Below are 22345 nucleotides of genomic sequence, written 5' to 3'. Positions count from 1 at the left end.
TTCTAGTGTGTTTTCTCGGACACTGGATCACTGCCCTCCACTTCTCTACTGTTCCCTGAGTGCAGGGTCTACTTCTGTACCCAGCTGTCAGTGCCTAAAAGAGAGAGATGCGGGAGAAGCGAGGAGGGAGGGGAGGGAGAGCTTCGTGAGTTGGCAGTGAATCAGGGTCTAAAAAGAGAGCTGGGAGGGCTAGGGTGGCAGGTGTTTCTAAAAGGAACGTGAACATAGGATGAACAGCCTCAGATGCAGCCCCCACACCCCCCCCACTGCCCCACTGATCTGGCAGGCAGTGCCCATGCATTTTGTGCCAGGGGGCTCACATCCAAGGAATGAGCTTGCATGAAACTGTAGAATGATAGCCAGAGGAAGAGCCTTGCAGTTGAGTTGGTCCAATCTCTTAATTACAGATTGGGGAATCTGAAAGAGAGGAGACCTATTCAAGGTCACACAATGAACCTGTGGATTCCTAGGCTAGTGTTTCCCCAGGTAATTTCCTAACCTTCACATTCTCCCCTGGAACTCCTCACCCCCTTAAGAGCTGAGTGTGGATGTGGGTAGAGGATGAAGACTCAGTATGTCTACAGCTGTCAATCTGTCAACCTGGGACTCTTCTCAGAACAGAGGAGCCTACAGGTATTCCTGGGAATGGGGATGCCTGGCAGACCCACCATAGAGGAAGGCCGTGGCCTTGTCTTAGTTCCAGCTGGCTAGGGGCTGCTGCTGCTCTAGGCCCAACTTCAGACTTCTTTCTTTCAGTGCCTGCTTCAGCATCTGCCTGGCATGTAGCATCTCTTCCAGCTCATGTTGGCGCTTCAGGGGGTCGGGCTCATTTTTCTTCACCCCACACAGTTTCTGATGCATTTTGCCTCTAGCTGGGCTGAGTTCTTTTTTTTAATTTTTTTAAAATTTTTTTTTGTTTGTTTTTAAAACCTTCCTGGGCTTCTGATGGGTAGAGAAACTTCTGAGCTTTGTCTGATTTAGAAAGGACATGCAGCTACCTGAACCCTTTCTGACTGAGGCTTCCAGGAGTGTGGAGCAAATGGTAAGCACAATTGTCCTCGTCACTGCTGAGGGGCTTTCTGTTTGAGGTGTCTGAAGTGAATGAGGGGAGAGAGGCTGTAATCACAAAGCTTTTCTTAAGACACGCTTCCAAAGACTTTCCCAGTGTCTTCCTATCCCGGTGGTCAAGAGGCCTTCCCAGATTCTGACTCCCTTGGGGGAGTCCAAGCTTTGTTTCTCTGTGGGGGGTTGGAAGAACAGCTGTGTACCCTCCACTCTGCAAGCATCGTGTCTGAATTCCCTCTTTTTCCACCCCCTTCAGTCTGAAGGCTGCTGGCTCAGCGGGGCCTCCTGCCGTCTAGGGAGTCTGGGTTTGAGCTGGGGTGAGGCAGTGGCACCATCGTTATGGTAACAAGCTGCCAGCTCATCGTTGCTAATAACTTGTCGGGTCCCTGGGCTCAGCGCAGCATTCTTTCCCACTAGTGCTTCTTCCCATGTTACAGACAGAAAAAGTGAGGCTTATGCAGGAGGGGCCTGGGAAGAGGAGAGTCTGAGACGGTTGGGTGGCCTTTTCCTTCGGTCCCTATCTGGAGAGCCATGGGCAAAGAGGTGAGGTTGCTTGGGAGCTGAGTTCCAAAGGTGATTGCTCAGGTTTGATTTCTTGAGGTGTTAATGTGTGAATAGACTCGTGCTTGCATAAACTTGTACATGCTAGCTGACATGTTCCTGTGCATATTAGACGACAGCTCACAGGCAAGCGTGTTCCAGGCATCAGTGCACACTAGTGTATGAATACTGCTTCTCCCATCTGCACATAAGGCACCCAAGAAATCTGGGTTTGTGGGGGTGTCCAGGTATGTGGGTGGGGAATCTGATCTTTTCCTGATGCAGCTTCAAAGTATCTCGTTAACAAAGGGACAGGATGGTCCCAGGGTTCTTCTTCTTCCTTCCAATCCAGAGCTCAGAACCGGAGTGGGCTGGGATGGTAGAGGGGACCCAAGCCCTCAGCTTTAGAAGGCTTCTGCCTCTGTGCCCTTTGAGCTCAGGTAGCCCCTGCTGCCCCCCCATTCTCTGTTCTTTCTCATCCTCTCCTCTTCCTGTGTGTAAATATTAAAGAGCTGAGCCCACAGGGCTGATGTAGATATGGGGAGAGGATAAAATTGAAAAGGATTCCCTCGCCCCCATCCCAACACCCCCGCCCCACAGTCCCCCGCTCCAGTTTCTTCCCCTCTCTCTTCCCCTCACTCAGTGGTTCCACATGCCTCTCCTCCCCCCAGTCCAGATGGGAGCTGGCTCCTGCAGAAAGGGGGTTCAGAACAGGGTGTGGGGAGCTACCTCGCAAGGCCTCCTCCCAGCACATCTGCCTACAGGGCTAAGAGCCCCCACGTGAGTATTTATTTTGTTTTGGGGTGGTGGTTAAGAAGGAAAGAGCCTTCTGGTGCCAGCTGTGAGTGGTGCTGAGTGGCTCAGGCCTGAAAGGAGGTGGGTGGGGTCCTCTCTCTAGGCTTCTTGAGGGAAGTTCCAGGTCTGGATTCCTTTTCTCTCTTGAGATCGTCAGGGGATGGAGTGTGTTCAGGTGTGTCAGTGCACCGGAACAAGGGTGGGAGAGGGGTTTCGGTGGGTGAAGCTTCTCTTTCGGTTTCTGGGTTTCTGAAAACCCAGCCAGAGTGACTGTAGGAGCTGTCCTCAGTGCTGAACGAGACTCCGGAGACGCGCTCCTCTGGAGCTGTCCCGGGTGCTGAAAAAGGTTGGGGTGGCTGATGGAGAGGTGCCTGGGCAGTGCTGAGGGTTCACTAGAAAAAGTCTCCCAGGTGACCCATTTTCCAAGGGCAGAGTCCTGGATAGAAATATATATATTCTGAGGTCATTTTTAGGAATTTAGGTCTCATAGTTTTTAGTGGTATTTGGTAGAAGGACTTTCTTTTCCGTATTTGAGTTCACCTTCCTCTTTCCAAAGCCATCGGACTGTTAGTGTGGGACTGGGAAAGGGCAATACAATTGTGTGGCTGCGAGCTTTCTCTGAGATCATAGTACAGCAAGCTTATTGACTCTGCCCAAGCCTTTTTCCTTTTGAGCCCCAGAAGTTCAGACTCAAGACAGTCAGAGTTTGAGTCTGGCCAGGTAGACCTCAGGATATAGTCAGGATAATGGATAGGCCACTTGGTGCCAACCTGCTAACCATAACTTTAGACTTGAGAGCAGGAACCCTAAAATATTCTGCAAGCCTGCTTGTGCGCTGCCCATCCCCAGCCCTAGCTCGAAGCATATTTGGGAGAGACTTTTGTTGGGGAGGAAGATTTCTCAGCAAAGGATTCAAGGAGTGGGTGGGGTTGCTCAGTGCCATGGAGAAGAGAAGGAGGAGGCTACTGGAGACAGGGCAGCAGGGAAAAGGGAAGATCTGGGGGAGTAAAGAATGTTCAAATGGAAGAACGAGGTCTGGGTTTCAATACTCGTCTTCTCTCAATAGCTTTTCCCCTACTGACCTGCGGTCAGGGTCATGTTAGGTATCTGGGTTCAAGGGAATAGAGCAAGGTGTTATTTCTCCAAGTCCCTCTCCTTGTCATCCCTGGGGGATGAGAGCCAAATGTCAGGACATGCAGATGAGGATGTGGGGGAACAACAGGCAGGAGGGGTTGATGGCAGCTCACCTCCCATCCCCAAGAGCACAATCAAATATTCAAATGGAATCCTTCTGAGGGGGAGGGGCAGGGAAAGGTTTCCAGATGCCTCTGGGCAGACATTGGGTGTGGCAGGAAGTTCAGGACAAGGGAGAGATTTCCTGAGGTCTCGCACAGAACCAGTCTCTCTTCTCTTGGACAGGACTTCTGGTTAACTAGGGGCTCCGTCACCCGTCATGTTTTTGATGTAACCCATCAAGATGATTCCTTCTTCTTGAGCTGCTTCAGAGAAGCTGAGTTTTCATATGCTTGTGGGTGCTGGGAGGTGGTGGGTGTGGGTGTGGGTGCCTGTTTGGGGAGGGGAGGTGTTTGTGCTCCTCTCGGCTCCCCTGGTTACATAACAGCTTTGATAAGACTTTACTTTGGAGCTGCTGCCGCTGCCTGAAGCAGTCACCCCTCCACCCCCTCACGGACTGCTTGGTGTCCACCCCCTTCTCCCTGGCCCCTTAGAGAGTCCCTGCTATTCATGATCCAGTGTTCTAACATTTGCTTCTCTGCCAGGAGGTGTCCGCAGCTTGCCTTCCTGTCCCTGAGTGGCTCCTGTTGTGAAATACTTGCTTTTATTATTTTGAGCCTGGGTCATCCCCTTTACAGTTCTGAGCTAGTTTCCTGGTCAAGGCCTTCCGACTGCCTTGGGAAACTCGACACCATGGAACTGTCCTGTAGGGAAGAAGAGGACTGTCCCAGGAGGCTTCAGGATACAAACTAGCTCATTGATTGTTCGTTTCCTGCTTTCAATATCTTCACTATGTTTGGGAGTGGAGAAACATCTCCAGAAGTGCTAAGAGGGATCATCACCTCGCTTCCGCAGTTAAGGGGTGGGCTGCCTCTTGGATCGGCAGAGTTATGCCAACTTTATTGTTATCCTCACCCAAGTTGTCTAAGCAGATACTCTTTTTTTCCCCTAGGCGTAGAACAAGGGAATTTGAGAGTCTTTCTCTAAAATGCCTTTCCCTGAGTGAAGAGGGAATGGGGTGTGACCAGGAGTTGGGTATATGTACCCTGGAGCTAACAGGAACAGCTATGCAAATGGAGAGGTGGGGGGCTTGCAAGTTGCGAGTGTAAAGCTTGTGAAGTTACTGGGAAATAGGATGGTGGATTTCTCTGGGTAAGGTAGAAGCCTGTGGAGGATCTGCCTATCCTGTGAGTGGGTCTGTGATGGCGTCGGTACACATCTGTGTATATCCATGTGGGCACTCAATACCTGAGTGTATGTATGACTTCGTATACATCCATTTACATATGTGCTACATATGTGGCTGCGAAGGCAGCTAAACTAACAGGTGGGTGTGTGATATGCTCACCCAGGGATACAGATGTGTGGCCATGTGTCTGTGAACATGGATGGAAGGCTGCATATATACTTAAATATAAATGTGTGTATGTGTGTACTTAATTATTTAGAAACATGCTGGTGTGTGGTGGCATGGTGGCGCCTTTAATCCCAGCACTTGGGAGGCAGAGACAGGGGGATCTCTGTGAGTTCCAGGCCAGCCTGGTCTACAAGAGCTAGTTCTAGGACAGACTCCAAAGCTACGAGAAACCCTGTCTCGAAAAACCAAAAAAAAAATTAGGAACATATGAATAAATGTGCATAAAGTTGATTCATAGAGAAGACAGATATTGAATTTGACTCAGCATTGGCTCCGTTCAAAAGTTATTTCCCCCTAGCTTGAACTCGGTCCACTCTGATGCCTATGGCTCTTCTCCAGAAAGCAGGTCTTTCAAATTTCATGCCATCTAGTTCCTATCACCATTCATATGAAGGCAGTTTGCAGAGGGAAATTGTGAAGACAGCTGTGAAAGAGGTCTGGTCCTGATGTTGTCCAGATGCTGTGATGTTTAGGGTGTATGTGGGGAAGTGTGAGAGGAGAAACATCAACACTATTCAGAGGTTTCATGAATTAGGAACAAGTTGGGTGTGACAGAAGAAGAGGGCAGGGGATATTTAGGAGGCCCAGTATATGTGTGTATATGTATATACATTCAGGTGCCCATATGGGTCCTGTGGCAATGTATGTATTACTTATCTATGGTACTATATGCACATCTAACTTAAGCATGATTTCTAATATGCATATGACAACAGATCTGTAGGAGTACACACACAGACATGCCCATAAATGTTAGCATACACACATATGTGAGCAGTGTGTATGGAACATCCCAGTATACGGTAACAGTGTCCTGATGGCAACTTGCAGCCATAAGCCTCCGTATCTTACTCACTCGTGGTTTTTTTGTTTGGTTGTGTTTGTTTTGTTTTGAGAGAGAGTCTCACTCTGTAGTTCAGGATGACACAGAACTCGGTATGTAGCCCATGATGGCCGCAGAGCCATGGCAGTCTTCCTGTCTCAGTCTCCCGAGTGTCGAAATTACAGGTGTGAGCCACCGTTCCCAGCCCCTCCAAGGCTGGCGTTAGCTCATCTGCAGCCCTTGTTCTGTCACATGTGCCTCACTCAGGGCATGCATTCGCTCAGCCAGTGTCTGCTTTATGCCGACAATTTTCCACAGGCTGTACTTGACACTCGAGAAGATCCTCAGCTTCAAGTGACTTACAGTCTAAGGAGGAGGAGTGGAGGCCCGTGAGCACAATGGGCGCTGTGAACACGAGGAGGAGGTTAGGTCAGTTCTGGAGTGGGAGGGAAGAGTTTGGCAAGGACCCAAAGAAGCTAAAGCTTAAAAGGGGCAAAAACATTTGGCAGGTGAGCAGCTGAGGGAAAAGTCATTTACAGAGCAAGAAGCTGGCTGGCGAAATGGCTCAGTGGGTAGAGGCACTTGCCACCATGCCTGTTGAGTCCAGTCTCCAGGTCCTACATGGTGGAAGGAAAGAACTGCCTCCTTTAGGTCCTCTGTCCTCCACATGCGCACTGTGCACATAAGCGAATAAATAAGTACATAATAACCATAAACATAACTATCAAAAAGAAATGCCCCAACTGGTCTCCATGGATTCAGGAGCTGGAATAAGGTAAGGCCATACTTTCTTCCCTCCCTCCCTCCCTCCCTCCCTCCCTCCCTCCCTCCCTCCCTCCCTCCCTCCCTCCCTCCCTCCCTCCCTCTCTTTGTTCCTGCTTCTCCCACCCCTTTTCGAGATAGGTCTCCATCAAGCTGGCCTCAGACTTGCTAAGTAGTAGAGGATGACCTTGAACTTGCAATCCTCCAGCCAGCCTCTACCTCCTGAATGCTGGGATTACAGAGACTCAGCACCTTGATAGATTTTCTCTAGTGCTGGGGGTTCAGTGCAGGACTTTGTGCATGCGAGGCAGGCACTCCACCAGCTGAGTGGCTTCTCCAGCCATGGCCATGTTTTCCCTCTCACTGGGAGTGACATCCGGAGTACCTAGTGGTTAGGGCCTGAGTGTCGTGTGTCAGATCATCGCCCATCGCCTCCCTGGTCCCAAAGGGCTTCCTTTGCATCCCACAAAGAAGCTGGAAAATCCCACCTTGAGGCTTGATGCTCTCCTTCCTGTCAGCCTGAATGCTCTTTTTAGACATTCATGCCACTTCCTCCCTCACTGTCTTCAAATCTTGGCTCAGAAGTGTCTTCTCTGTGAGGCCTCCCTCCCCAGCAGTCTAACTTAAATAGCCCTTGCCACTCTACCCCCTCACCCCAGTTCATCTATATTTTAAATTTTCACTCGCCACCGCCAGCTCCCTCACATGTTGGCTTCCGATCTCACTCTCTTCCCCAGACCATAACTTTCCTGCGGATGGGAGCGTCATCTGCGTGGCTCACTGTGTTACTGACTGTGTGGGTAACCGTCTCTGGTTCCAAGGTGGGCACTCGCAGTTTATTTGTGATGAATTATAAAGGGATCACATTAGATGCCCATAGGATGCCCATAGATCAAGGTGTGAGGCAGGGGGACCAGTTGGGATGCTGTTGTGATAGCCTTGGTGAGACATTAGAATGAGGGCGGACTGATGTAGAGCACTAACCATGGAGGAGGAGGAGGAGGAGGAAAAGAGACATAGTATACACACGTATGTACATACCCACATACACATCCATGGGCATGCATGTATTTTAGTCATCATACTTGCTCCCTTTGGGGAAGACTAAGGAGGGAAGTAGACATGTGTGTGTATGTGTGTGTTGTGTGCTGTGTGTATGTCATGACTAATAATACCCCATGAGAAGCTGGACACCCTCCAGTTAACCCTGGCTGCCATTCTCCCTTCCTTTTGGATCTTGGCACTACCAACCCACACACGCCTACTTCTGCCAGCCAGGCTGCAGAGGGCTGCTAAGCGGGGTCTCTGTGGTTCCACTGCACCGGTGACGCAAAGCTCCTGCCTTAGGGAGCAGGCTAGATTGTAAGTGGGACCCTGAACAACAGGAAGGACTTTAGCAAATCAGAGCCACAGACATAGCTTTGAAGATAGAGAGAGAAGGATGGTGGTAGGAGCTGCGGGTCAGAGAGCTTAGGCAGATCTCGGACTTCCTGCAGTCAGATGTGGTATCCTCCCTGTCCAGTCCACCTTCCTCTCCTGGAGGGATGGGTACCTTAACCAAAGATGCTTAGGAGCTGTTGGCCCCTGGGGCTGTGATGTGAAGTCAGGCCCAGTTCTGTAGGATGGTTTGGGGCTTGGCAGTATGGAAGGAATTTCTTTGTGTCTTGACAGATCAGTCCCCTTCTCACAAGAGAGCCAGGGACTTTGAGCTTGTAATGTAGAATGGGGATCTAAGGTCAGACCTCAGGCAGGACCAATGGGCTGCTAGCAAGACGGGACCAAGACACAGTCTGTGATCCATGCTGATGAGAACTAGAGAAAGAAAAGGGGGTGGTGGGTCACCCTCCCCCTGACCTCTGGGGAAAGGGAGCATTCAAGGCTAAAGATCTTTTTTGAGTGTACCTCCCCCAAACCTCTACACCTAGGGTGGAGCTGCTTTGGAACAGACATGCTGGGACCAGAACCCATTCTAGGTTGTGGGGTGGAGGGGACCTCTACTGCTCCCCTCCGTTTTTGGGGTTAGGGACTCGGTTGCTGCAGCCTCTCCCTTCCCACCTGGGCTGTGAGCTTGGGGGTTGGGCCGAAACAGCCGCCAGAGCCGCCCACCTGCCCGCGGTGTCATGGCAACGACTCTGCCCACGTGGACGAAGAGGAAAGGGAGGAGAAGAGAGGAGAGGAGTCGCGACCGACAACGTGAAGATGGGAGGGGGCTTCTCAGGGTCCCTTAGGCTAGGATCCCCACTCCTCAGCTTGGACCAACCCTAAATCCCTTCTCCCTAGAGACCCCAGGGGAGGGTGTGGCTGTGTTTCAGTCCTGGCTACAGAATGTGCTTGTCCTTGAGTGGCCTGAGTAATGATGACCTTGGCCTCTTCTGCGTGGACCTTGGCTGGGGTTCTGGGGGACAAGGAGTTTTTGCACATGCACGCTTCTCCATGTCTCCCCATCCAAGTTGGGGGGTGGTGCCTGGGGCTGAGGGGATGAGAGCCCGACCTACTTCTCCATTTTCTCACTATTTTTCAAAAGGAAAATGACCCACTTTTCAACCAATCGGACTGGGGCCTGTTCCCAGGCTGATTCCCAGAGCCCCCCTGCCCAGGCCTCTGCCCCATTCCTCAGCCTCTTTGTCACGTGCTGTACCCGCTTCTAGGGAAAGCAGGTGCACCTATGTGGAGGGGTTCTTCATTGCCATCTGCACTAGGCTTAGGGAAGATCTTGTTCCCATTGGGGGTAGAGGGTGGGTCAAAGCTGGTCTGAGAGGAATCAGCCACTCTGGGCAGACGCTCTTGACTGCCACAGCCCTTGGCATTCTGAGCGTTCCTGCTCCTAGCCCCTGACAGTGCCAGCATGCACCTCCCATTCCACAGAGTGGCAGGAAGGGTTCTGCAGATGGTGGCGGGGCTGTGCCCTCATCCAGTTTGTTTTTAGTGGTTGGTGGTAGCCTGGCTCCCTTTAGCTGCTCATTTCCAAACGGGAAGGGAAAGCCTTTCTGACTGTCTACTCATGTGCCTGCCGCACTCCTTCCAAGAGGCCCCTCAAGAAGGGTTCTGCCTGGGCCTTGCTTCTAAGCTCCTCCCCCTCTAGGATATTGGTCTGGGCCTCAGAGCCCCCTCCCTCCCTCAACTATATTGGCCTGGGCTGGCTTGGGGGGTGATTAGGGATTTAATTATTTAGTTTCTCCAGCTCAGTAGATTAATTCCATCCATCACAGGCAGGCCAAGCCTTCTCTCCCTCTTTGGACTGCCTGGCCAACCCCAGAGGAACGGAGGAGCATTGCTCACCTGGGCCTAGTATTGGATCTGGGAACAATGGATAAAGTTCTTGTTGGGGGAGGATTTGATGTATGACATTGATCAGATGTGGGTGCCTATGAGATGTGGACACATAGAGCTGTCCTAGGGAGATAAGCGTGTGGACATACGGGTCATGCTTGCATCTCTGCAGCTTGTAGGCACCCAGACATCCGTGTCTTTTGGGGAATAATGCAGCCGTGGATGTACCCGTGTGGGAACAGTGTCTTTAGACACTAAGTGTCCAGGATTCTGTGTGAGCACAAGTGCTGTGTAAGAGGTGTGTGGATGACTCCAGGGCTGTGGCCCTTAACGTCTGGATGAACATGAGGTTAAAGGTGAGTGGATAGTTTGAGGTACCTGTGTGACCATGTGTGAGGGAGAAATGGAAGGGGTGGAGCTTTCCTAGGTGAGAGCTGAGCCAGACTTACAAGGGGGGGGGGGCGTCTATCTGCTGACGTCTTCAGAGGACTTGACTCAGAAACATATTTTTGATACGTACCTTTTCAGTCTGCATTCGGTCTCCTAGAGGTTGAGAGTGTCAGCCCTATAGTCTACCATGGTGTCACCTCAAGCAGTTTTCTTTACATCCTAAGCCTCAGTTTCCTCATCTGTAAGATAGGAGAGATGATGGTGCCTACCATGGGTCGCTATGATGACCATGTGAGATGGGAGAGATGGTGTCTACCATGGGCGGCTGTGATGAGTGTGAGATGGGAGAGATGGTGTCTACCATGGGTCGGTCGCTATGATGAGTGTGAGATGGGAGCGATGACGGTGTCTACCATGGGCGGCTGTGATGAGTGTGAAATGGGAGAGATGATGTTGCCTACCATGGGCGGCTGGGATGAGTGTGAGATGGGAGAGATGGTGTCTACCACGGGGGGCTGTGATGAGTGTGAGATGGGAGCGATGACTGTGTCTACCATGGGGGGCTGGGATGAGTGTGAGATGGGAGAGATGATGGTGCCTACCATGGGTCGCTATGATGAGTGTGAGATGGGAGAGATGACGGTGTCTACCATGGGCGGCTGTGATAACTGAGATGATGCTTTTCTTCTATACCATTTACCACCGTGCATGTGTGGTTACAGCATTCAGAGAGTTGAACTGAACATGAGTGGTGGTGCACTTCTGTATTCCCAGTACTTGGGATGCTGAGGCAGAGGGATTATAAACTGATGAGTTGGAGCCCCACCTAGGCTATACATTGAGTTTCAGGCCACCCTAATCTATATATAGTTAGATGTCTCAGAAAACAAATCTGGAGTCTGGAGAGAAGGCCCCATGGTTAAGAGCACTCACTGCTCCTGTAGAAGACTAGGATTGGATTCCCATCACACACACCAGATGGTTCACAACTACTTGTAACTCCAATGTCCTCTTTTGTCCTCTGTGAGCACTGCACATATGTGGCGCACATGCTGACAAACAGTTTTACACACATACACATAAGTGAAGAGAATGAATGAATGAATGAATGAATGAGTAGTTTTAAAATAGCTGGGCACAGAGGTACACAGCTTTGGAGAAGCAGAGGTAGGCAAATTGTTGGGATGTGCGTGATGGTGCTGGGGATCGAACCTGAGACGTGTGGATCCTAGACAAGTGCCACTGCCCTACCACCCAACCTAGCTTGTTGTGATTTTTGATGTTTTGAGTTCAGCCTGGTCTACCTAAGTTCCAGACTAACCAGGGATATATAGTGAGACTCTTGTCTTTTAAAATTAAAAACAACAGCAAAACCTGGGTATGGTGGCGCACACCTTTAATCCCAACGCTCAGGAGGCACAGGCACGTCTATCTCTGTGAGTTCAAGGCCAACCTGGTTTACATAGAGAATTTCAGGACAGCCAAGGATACATAGAGGGAGCCCGTCTTAAGAAAAATAATTTGGAATGTAGCTCAGTTTGCTGAGTGCTCACCTGGCATGCATGACCCTGGGTTCCATTTCCACCACCACGTAGAATACACCTGTAATCCTAGCAGTCAGGAGGCAGAGGCAGGAGAATTAGAAGTGTTAAAGTCGTCCTTAGCCAGAGCTCGGCATGGTTGCGTACACCTTTAACCCCAGAACTCAAGAGACAGAGGCAGGTGGATGGATCTCTTTGAGTTCAAGACCAGCTCAGTCTGGTCTACAGAGTGAGTTCCAGACTAACCAGAGCTACGAAGTGAGACAAAAAGAAAAACAAAAAGAAGATTGCTACCACTACTGTTACTATGGTGATGATGACGACTAATAATTATAAAACCATTCTCAGCCTCAAAACAAGTTCAAGGCCAGCTTGGGCCACAAACCATAGACTTCTGAGCAGATAGGCACCTGAGATTTTTCTGCTCAGCACTGGACTCTGCCTGCAAGCCTCCCTGGGCTGGACGCAAACTCTGTCTGCTATGGCAATCTGGCCCGGTTGCAGGGTCATTTCTCCCGTCTCCCAGTGCACCAGCTGTTGGTTGCTACTTCTTGATGACTAGGTCACTGAAGCTTAACTCATTGAGAATCTACTGTATGCTTTGCTTGGCCATGTAGAAATAGATCTCTGCTCCTAGCCTCTAAGGAATTCCAAGCTTGCACCACACATTTATCCTGCTGTGCAGAATAAGGGGTAGAGGGACAGAAGAGGAGGTGGTGACGGCTGTCTTGGGAGTGATCACTCTTAGGAAATACTTCATATTGGGTAGCTGATGGAGTGCTTGCCTTGCCTGTACAGAGCCCTGAGCTGGCGCCTCAGCACTGCACAAACTGGGTGTGATGACTCAGACCCAGAATCCCAGTTCTCGGACGGTAGAGCAGGATGGTCAGGTATTCATAGTCATCCTCAGTTACATAGTGAGTCTGAGGCTAGCCTGGGCTACTCATGAGCCTGTCTCAAAACCAACAGCAGCAAAATATATGCATCAGCGGTGCGATGGACAGGGCAGGTGAATGGCTGTTACTGTTCTGCTTCTTGACCTGTGTGGACACTTGCCTGCTGTGCCTCTTGCCTCTCGGTTTCCCATTCTGTCCTCAGATCCTCTAAGTCCAGGGGCTCAGAGGAGAATTGGGCTTAGGCATTCCTGCAGCTGGGATGGGGTCCGCAGACTTCAGGCGGAGCTGAAGGGTAGGCGAGTCCACCCAGAAGTCAGCCAACAAAAGGACATTCAGAGGGTCCAGCCTTGTGCTTGATTTTCCTATGACACTGACCCGGAAGGAGAAGATGGCCTTTGTGCCAGTTATATAGAGGGCTTTGGGGAACGGTATGCTAACCCCAAGCTGTAGATTCCATGGCAGGGACACATGACTGGTTGGCTAGGTTGAAAGTAGGAACGGCCATGGACTTGGCCTGGAATAGAATCACATATCCATAGGACCCCTGTTGGGACTTGGCTCCTGCCTCTTATTCTCTGGTGGCCATGGCTTACTCAAGTCTGGCAACACCTCAGAGGCCAGTGCAAGTCACACACGAATGAAAGAAGGTGCTACTGTGTTCATGTTAGGATAGATGTGAGAACGGAGGCCGGTGTGTCTTGTCTTGGGTTGGACAATTAGTTACTTGTTGTATAACATAAGGGGGCAGATGCCATTGTCTCCATTTTACAGATGAGAACGTTGAGACCCAGGCAGAGAAAACAAACTGTTTATGGTTCGGTGAAGGTAGCGTAGGTGCAGGTAGGTAGTTGTCTTTGTCTTTCAAGTTCCTAGTTTGAGGTTGCTGAGCTTGTTCTTCTCAATCTCTGGAGTGGGAAGAGAAGCTGCCATTTCTGGGTACAGAGGACTCTGGAGGTCTGTGAGCCAGAGGGCTCCAGTTTGGGACACCAGGGCTGCTCTGCTGTGTTCTGCATTCTCAAGATACTGGAGGTCTTCAAACGCTTCCTAGGCAAGAAAATTCCTGGATACGCAACATGAAAGAGTTTCCACGGGGCTCATTTCTGATCCACCAGGCATGGCTGCAGTCTCTGTTCAAGATGGCCTGAGAAATCCCCTCTGAGAGGCCCTGAGTTTAGTTCTCATGCATTTAAATGACTTTTCCTTCATCTCTAGCCAGCCCTTGGCACTGTCCTGGATCTTACCTACATTACTTTAATCCTGTGACAGCGCAGACCTAAGGGAGAGACTACTTTGCCCCATTTGAAGAAAGAGGAACTTTTGAGAGGAAGGCCACTCCTTAAAGCCCATGTTTACTTAACTGGTGGACCTGGACTATGAGCCCGGATGGTTTAGCTCAAAACTTAGAAAAGACACTCTGTCACCAGCCACTCCTGGACAGAGCCGCAGAGGAGTTCTGGTCCTGGGATTGATTACTCCTCTCAGCAGGAGGAGACTCCCAAACTGGAGACTCCTGGAGGAGGGGGGGGGGTGGGATGGCGTGTCTGAGTGGACGGACTGGAAGTAGTTGGCTATGAGGAGTAAGACTGGTCAGTGTGGTTGTATCTCAGAGGCTTTTGGAAGTCCTGGAGAAGGAAGGGGAAACTCACAGTTCATTTGCAGGGTTTCTTGGCTCCATGGCCCCAGCTGGTGAGGGAGCTGGGATCCAGTAAGTCTGAGTGACAAGACCTACTCAGGACTGGTAGTGGACCCTGAACCTCCTCACCGTCTCGTCTGTCTCCCCAGCATTGCAAAGGCTACCCCTTTTCCTTCTTTCTCCTCCACCACTCCCTTCCCTGTGCAAAAGAGCACATCTGGGTGCTACAGGCAAACGGGAAGAGCAGAGAGGTGTTTAGGGACAGGATTTTGAACACTGATCTTTCTGAGTTCTCCAAAGTCTCCGGAGAGGAAGATGTAGAGGTCCTTTTTGCAGACTTCTGTGCACAAGATAGTGGGCAAAGGTAGCAGGGAAGCCATTCATTCCTGTTTGCTAATACCAGGCATTCTAGATCACAGACTACTGCAGCAACGAGAGAGGCCTAGTCACGGCCCCTCTGGAGGGGATGCTCTACCACCGGAAGACATACCGTAAAAATGTAACGGATGAAGAATGTCATTTCAAATGCCCATAAATGCTATGGGGCAGCAGGACAGGTTGGAGTAGAACAAACCCGGGAGGATAAGGCTTGGCTTCAGTTAGAGTGAGTGGTCAGGGAAGGCCCGTCTGAACTGAGCCCTGGAATATGAGACAGAGGAAGCCATGGGAATATCTGGGGCAGAGTGTTCTGGCAGCAAGAACATCAAGTGCAGAGCCCCCCTGAGGTGGGATTTTCAAAGACATTATAGGTGGTATGGGTTAGTCACTGGCTTGCATGGGCCCTGTCTGATGGGTCAAGAAGATGCATTTAGACTTGGCCCTGCTGAAATGCCTTGAGTGTTGTGGAAGAGTGAGCCCATTTTCTGCAGCCTTCTTGCCCCGAGCTCCCAAGAAAGAGTTGATTAAATAAACTGATGAAGGGAAGGGAGTATGTCTGTAAGCATCCCTCCTTCCAGTCTGTGAATCCTCCTCCATCCCCTAAGGCAGGGAAGGTAGGAAAGGCATTTTCCTTGGAGTCTTGTGGACTGGGGTTGGGCCACAGGGCCGGATTGAGGGAAGCCAGGGACCAGGGTGCCCACCTAGCAGCAGAGTTGTTGACAAAGGCATCAGAGCCCAACTAAAGTCAGATTGGTCAACGGGGCTCAGATGAAAGTGGATGCAAGAGAAGGTGAGGGGGTGGGAGGAGTCCATGGGCAAAGAGAAATAATTGTGGAATTTGAGTTGTGGACCAGGGGTTCTGTGTGGTTTGGTGGCTCCTCCATTCCCAGTAGGCATGCAGCCCCAGTCATCTGAGCTGCTGTCAGATCCAGGGGTGGTGGAGGGCTAAACAGGGAAGTGGGTACAGTTAATGTGGGGAATGGGGGACAGTTAGGCAAAACCTGAAGGTAGAGCTCTCAACAGCACACATAGTTCAGTCACAGGCATGGAAGAACCCAGGCTCCCAGCAACAAAACAAACCCTAGGCTTCACCTGCTGGGAAATCTGTTATGTTGAAACCTGCAGGGAGATGACCTCATGGGCCCCCATGGATAACGCTGGGCCCCTGTTAAAGAGCTCCACCATCCTTTTGTTGCTATCTGGACCATTCTGTCTAGCTGTAGTTCTCCCAGCAGCTTCCCGAGGAAGCAATGAATCAGCTAATATTTAATTTGTGAGATCTTCATCTTCACCTAAGGCATCCTTTGTGTCGGTCTCCAAGACACTGGATTTTCTTGCGCACATCTGGATCTCTGGTCCCCAGATACGGACCATCAAGAACAACTCCTCTCTTCCCCAGCAGAGTACCATTGGCCTTAGATGGTTGTCTCCAAGACAACCTGCTAAATGACCTGCTCAAGGTCACGCCGTAAACCAGTGAAGCAAGGAAGAAAAATAAAACTGCACCTAGCGATTGCCACTCACCTGGAGGATTTACTGGTCCAGCTCCAGTGCTAAGGAGTTGGTGCGATTTACTATTAACCACGTCATTAGCACATTCATGATGACTCTGATGTGCCCATTTTATAGATGAGAAAATGGTGTAAGAGCCATCTATCCCTGGTCCCTGTACACACAGCTAGTGTGTAAAAAGAAAGGGCTTTGAATCTAGAGAGTAAGATGCAGGCCTGCACCAATGACTGTTTTGATCTTTAGGATGGGAATGGTGTTGGCTCTGGGAGTCACCAAGGTCTCAAGCAGGCAGGGCCCTGGGGCAAAGGAGGAAGTACCCTGACTTCTTCAGCGTTTCCATTCTTTTTCTGGAAGGTAATTGCTTAGGGCAGTGACAGCCTCCTGGCGAATTACACAGCTGGCTTCCCAGTGAGATTTGTAACGACAACCTCGCCAGCCTGGCAGCCCCCAGCAAGTTCCGGTTTAAGAAACTAATTGCTGGATTGTGGAGTCGGTGCTAAATTGGGTAATTTCTTGGTGACGGCATCTGTGCCACTTCTTCCATTCCCAGATAGATTTGAGGTCTGTTACAGAAAGAAGAACCTGTCGCACGCAGCACCTGCCCAGGCTCCCTCTCTTTCCACTTCCCAGCCAGCCGTAGGTAATTGTGGAAGTGGCTGCCTCCGTGACCCATAGGTTTACGTGGCCTACAGTGCAGCTGTCGGGGTCATGGGATGGGAAATGTGACTTGATGTGGTAAAATGGAGAAAGCAGGGCTCGGGATGTGGCTCTGTTGGAAGAGGGGTTTGCCTAGCCAAAACCCCGTGGTTTGGTCCCCAGCACCGCATAGACCCGAGCTCAGGCCTGCCTCTAATTCCAGGACTCAGAGGTAGAGGCAAGGTGACCACAGGTTCAAGGTTGATACATGTGAGTTAGAGACCCGGGGGGGGGGGCAACTTCAGGAAATTTCCTTTATTCTCTTTATTTGACCTTGGACTTAGTATTAACTTAGAGTCCCCACATAGGGGAAAATGGTAAACGAGGCTCTCATTAGCTCTGTGGGATGCGTGAAGTCTTTGGTTGTTTAATACCTGCTACTTTTGAATGACATTTTGTGACATTTCGTAAGCTCGACTTCTCGCACGGGCAGTAGCCAAGCCATCAGACTGTGTGGAGTTGGGCAATGTGGGCTTTGCAATATCAGCTCTCAGTGTGATCTTGGGTAGGGCCAAGCCTCAGTTTCTTTTTCTTTAGATGGAAAGCGTGTGGAGGAATGATAGTCTAGTCTTGGGAGTTAAATACAAGGATGCCTTAAGTGAAAGGACCTTGTCTTTTCAGGCCCACGTTCACGCCGCAAATACCTCCTACATGCCAAGCACTGTGCCTAGGGGCCCAGGGGTGGGGTGGGGGTGGGGATGCACTGAGGGTGGTCAGAATTACTGAGTGGAATTCACATTCTGTCGGGAGGGATGGGCAGTCATGGAATCACACAGATTTAAAATGGTAACGAGATAAGAGCAGGGTACACGATGCCTTGAGAGCGAACAGCAGGGGGATCTGACCTAGTCAGGGAGGCCAGAGAAAGCTTTCCCTGAAGAAGCAACAACTGGGCTGAGATCTGAAGGGCGCACAGAAGTCAGCGAGGCAGAGGTGGGTGGGGAAGAGCTTTCTGGACACGGAGTAGGTCCCATGGTGTGAGGGATCTTGGGATAGAGAAAAGGCTGGCTTGGCTGAAGCAGAGTGAGAGGGTGAGGGGGGGCACGTGAGGAGAGGATGCTGGGAAAGCAGGAAAGTGTGCAGGCTCAGTTGGCCAAGTTAAGATGCTAACCCAGGGACACTGGTGAAGAGTTGGGAGCCGAAATGTGACATGGTCACATCTGCATCTCTGAGTGATAATTTGGGTTACCAGAACAGGGAGATCAGTTAGGAGCCTCCTGCATATGTGTCAGCAGAAGGTGATGCTTGAGGTGCAGCTGGATTTGGTAGCGCTACTTTCTGCCACAAATGCAGAAAATCTGGCTAACGGTGGTTTAAAATAGCGTGTTCCTTATCATATATAGGCCTGGAGAAAGGCAATCGCTTGTGTTGGTTCCATGGCGCGATGGTGTCAGGACTAACATCTCTGCGGTGATCTAAGCCTTTCTCTCACGCTGAGCTAGATACCCGAGATCTGGCCATTGCTGTCTTATTCCAACCTAAAGCAGGGGAGGAAGGATGACACCAGCAAGCCCCACCCCTTGTCACAAAGGCAGGCTTTTTCCCAGGAACCTCATATTATTGTGTATAAATCATTAACCACAATGGAATGGCCTGGTGTCATCACAAGGGAGCCTGGGAAGGGAAAGGGGTTTGGGAATCAGTCTTTGCCACACAGCCAACAGTGATTGGTGGGTCTGGAACTAAGTGGGCTCAGCTATTTTTAGGAAACAGAATCCATAGGAAGTGGTGATGGATTAGACGATGAGGCCTCTCCTCTCTTGCTATTCCTTCCCATAGTAATGAGGTGGGGTTTAGTGATGAGGTGGGGGCTGAGGGGGAGACATGGGATCTGAAACTACACAGTGCACAGGAAGAATCCGGTTCATAATTCAGTCTTCCCTTTAAAACTGGATGTGGGGGCCCATGTGTGTAATCCCAGCACTCTAGAGGTGGAGGCAGGAGGACCAGAAAGTCAAGGTCGTTTCTGGCTGTGTAAGGAATTTAGAGCTGACTTGGGCTACAAGAGATGAAATTTTCTTTTTTCCTTTAGGAAATAAAAGAATGAAATATCCCCTTCCTTCGGGAACTTGTATTTAGCTGTATGATTTGCTGTTCGTATGTGAAGGGTCTAGACCCCCAGATAAAGGCTTCTGGTAGGTTTTCTTGAACACCTGTGTAATCTCAACACTCAAGAAGCTAAGGAAAGAGGGCCTCCATGCTTGGGATACGTAGTGAGATCCTGTCTCAATAAAAAAAGGAAAGGAAAAAAGTATGGCCTGGAGAGACGGTTCAGTGTTAAGAGCCATAGTGCTCTGGCAGGGGACCCAAGTTCAATTCCTAGCACCATGTGGGTGGTTCACAACCACCGGTAACTCCGGCCCCAGGAGGCTGAGCGGCATCTGGCCTCTGTGATCATCAGTGCTCACATGTGAATACCCCACACAGACATACAACATACACATAATTGAAAATAACACATCTTTGAAAATGGAAAACAATGGACAAATAAAGGTGTTATGTTAGCGACTACACTGTTCAATCTTTGGGGGTTTAAAATTTAATTTTATTATTTATTTATTTAGTGTGTGTGTGTTCATGGGGGCATGCACAAATGCTATGAGCCACATGTGGAGGTTAGAGGTCAACCGTTGGGAATCTGTTTCTCCTTCCCTTTGTGGGCTCTTTGTGGTCCCAATTGTCAGGCTTGGCCACCAGTGCTATTCTACACACCGAGCCATCTCACTGGCCCCAGTCTTCCAGGGTTTTAAAATGGTTTCATGTGCACTGCGTCATTTGATGTTCGCCGAAGTCCTGCGTGATGTGCGAGCAGGTGTTTAGAAGTTTAGAAGACCATACTATTTGTCTGATACCATAGACCTGGTCCTCGGGCCGAGTTTTATTGCTAGACAGTTCTTTCCTGTTGTAGGGCATGGGTGAGAGGTGTCTGTCTGGAGTCATTGTCTGGAGAGGAGTCCTTGTCCGAGACTAGAGCTAAAAGGAACATGGATTGGTGAGACTGAGAATCAAGTTTGTGAAGAACTCGATGGCCAGCTGGATGGGGCGGCTCACACCTCTAATCTCAGCACTTAGCGGGTGGTTGCAGCAAGATCGAAGTTCAAGGTCATCTTTGGCTATAGAAGGAGTCCTAGGGCTGGAGAGACGGCTCAGTGGTTAAGACCGTTTGTTAGACTCTGGGTTTGTTTCCCACACCCACACAGTAGCTCGCAGTGATCTGCAACTCCGATTCCAGGGGATTTGGCATCTTCTTCTGACCTTGGCAGAAGGCACACGGGTGATGCACAGACATGCATGATGGCAAAACACTCATACACATAAAATAAATCTTAAGAAGAAAACAAAACCGAAGCAAAACAAAGCAGTTTGGTGGCATCCCAGCAACTTGGTGGCAGCAGGTGTGGGAAGGTCGTGGGAGAGCCATCTGCGAACACCCAGCATCCGGGAGTTCAGTATGAGGTTCCAGTTTGGTATGAATATAGGCAAGGTAAACGGGATGGTGCGAGGTTCAGCCAAAGTGGCCTTTGTGCTGTGAGTCTTGCGTCTATGTCCTTCTTGGGGCAGCAAAAGGAATATGCCACGGACAAAGGTCCAGGCTAGTCGAAGCTCCACCCCAGGGAGGAGTTGACTCTCAATGGTTTTCTATGAGAGCTTAAACCATCTTGGTCTGAACTCCCCTCTGTTATCCTAGCAAAAGGATAACGAAGAAGAATTGCCATAGAGTCAGGCTCTTAGTATCAATAAGGTCACTCCCGTGTTCCTCTAGGCAAGATAGCCAATAGTCCTTTGGTCCAAGCCCCGGAGCTGGGAGCTGCACATGTCTGAACCTTTCCTCTCTAGAAGATTCCACCAACTTCCACAATCTTCTTCATTGTGTCACAGTCCTCAGGGCCAGGAAGTTCTTCCTGATGTCTGAGTGTGTCTCTTTCACTGTTATTAATCATGCCTACAGAGCTAGCTTTTCCTTCTGACATCTCTGTGTCTAATAATGGCTTCATTAGTCCTTCCAGTCAAGGCTGCCGCATATTCCAGAGTCGTCCTCTCTCTCTCTCTCTCTCTCTCTCTCTCTCTCTCTCTCTCTCTCTCTCTCTCTCTCTCTCTCTCTCTCTCTCTCTCTTCTCTCTCTCTCTCTCCCCCAGTATTTGCCAAACCCTAACCACCTTCTGGAACTTTCCCAGACCACCCCTCAGAATTTGATATTTACGTTCTTTGTCTACCTCGTACCCACTGTTTTCTGGGAATTATCCCACACCCACCTTTCTCTAACCCATATTGTACTTCAAATACATCTTTCCCCAGGAAGCCTTCCTTGACTGTTATCTTCTGAATCTAATTCAAGCTAGCCTGGCATTTTGTCCTCTCTCTCTGGCATGGCCATTTCCTCATCTACTCAGACGAACACCCACTTAGCACGGGCTCAAGTCAGAGATGGCCGGGGCCTATTTTTCGCCTTGCTGGAGACCGTGGCAGTTGGGGGAGATGGAGACTGAAGCAAACAATTTCAATGGAGCATGTTCGCTGCTTCCTTGGGGGTACCCAGAGTGTCATAAAAGCCCAAATGAGAGGCATAACCCAGAATAAAGAGTACAGCAAGTCTCCATGGGAAGGTGAGGCTTCATATGAGTAAGTGTTAGCCGGGAGGAGAGCTTGTGGGAAGATGAGAGGCGATTCAAAGAGGAAGGAACAGCTTGTGCCAGAATATAGGAACCCAATAATTCTGTCCTTTGAGACTTCAGACCCTTTAAGGACGGGGCCACTCTCAAATGACCTCAGTACACTTCTCACTCAGTCTGTCTTGCAGTAGACGCTCTACAGATGTCTGTGGAATGCAGCCACCTTTAAGGGCAATGAAAATGCTGTAGCTGAACACCATAGACAGATCACACTGACACCTGCAATTGGAGGTAGTCCAACCTGTGAGTGCATTTGCATTCATTTGCATAATGAAGCCAACTTCATTTCCCTGAGGGTCTGAAGCCTCTGCATCATGGGGTATCCAACCAGTCCTGGTTTGGGGGGTTGGGAAAGAAAATTGTCAGGCCAGAGACCTGTCCTGAGGACTCCAGGAGAAAACTCATTCCTCCTCTAGTGTGACTGCTGCCTTCTTTCTTGTCTGTCAGGAGCCAGTGGTCCTGCGCCTGCTGAAGTTAGGATTCTACCTCGTGGTGGGGATCCTGACGTCAAGGATGGGACACCCCGGATGGTGAGTATTAGAAAATTTGGGAGATGGAGATTTATTCAGAGTCTCAAACCCAAATATTTGATTCGAAGTGACTCAGCCCATTTATTGGCTTTTCCATCTCCCCATGTTGAGCTCCATTTTCTCATGGTAAGTGTGGATAATGTCTACATGACAGGATTTTCTGTCGGCTTACAGACAGTGAGGTGTGCACAATG

General features: G+C 50.1%; 1 protein-coding gene across 4 annotated transcripts in view; it reads left to right on the top strand.

The window, feature by feature from the left end:
* Dlgap3 (DLG associated protein 3) overlaps window positions 1-22345 on the top strand; it is a 65267-nt gene that overhangs the window by 2099 nt on the left and 40823 nt on the right. Inside the window, exons 1-2 of one of the 4 annotated variants that reach the window (XM_057784241.1) lie at window positions 985-1042; window positions 22069-22151. The gene's annotated coding sequence lies outside the window, so the exon portion shown is untranslated. Of the gene's footprint in view, window positions 1-984; window positions 1043-1955; window positions 2386-21822; window positions 21865-22068; window positions 22152-22345 lie in introns of those variants that run through there. The other 3 variants (XM_057784240.1, XM_057784242.1, XM_057784239.1) reach the window with 3 other exon arrangements.

The sequence above is a fragment of the Chionomys nivalis genome, chromosome 11 (genome assembly GCF_950005125.1).
Source record: "Chionomys nivalis chromosome 11, mChiNiv1.1, whole genome shotgun sequence".
NCBI lineage: Eukaryota > Metazoa > Chordata > Mammalia > Rodentia > Cricetidae > Chionomys > Chionomys nivalis.
The sequence above is the reverse complement of the archived record's forward strand: the minus strand, read 5'-3'. Positions and strand labels throughout refer to the sequence as shown.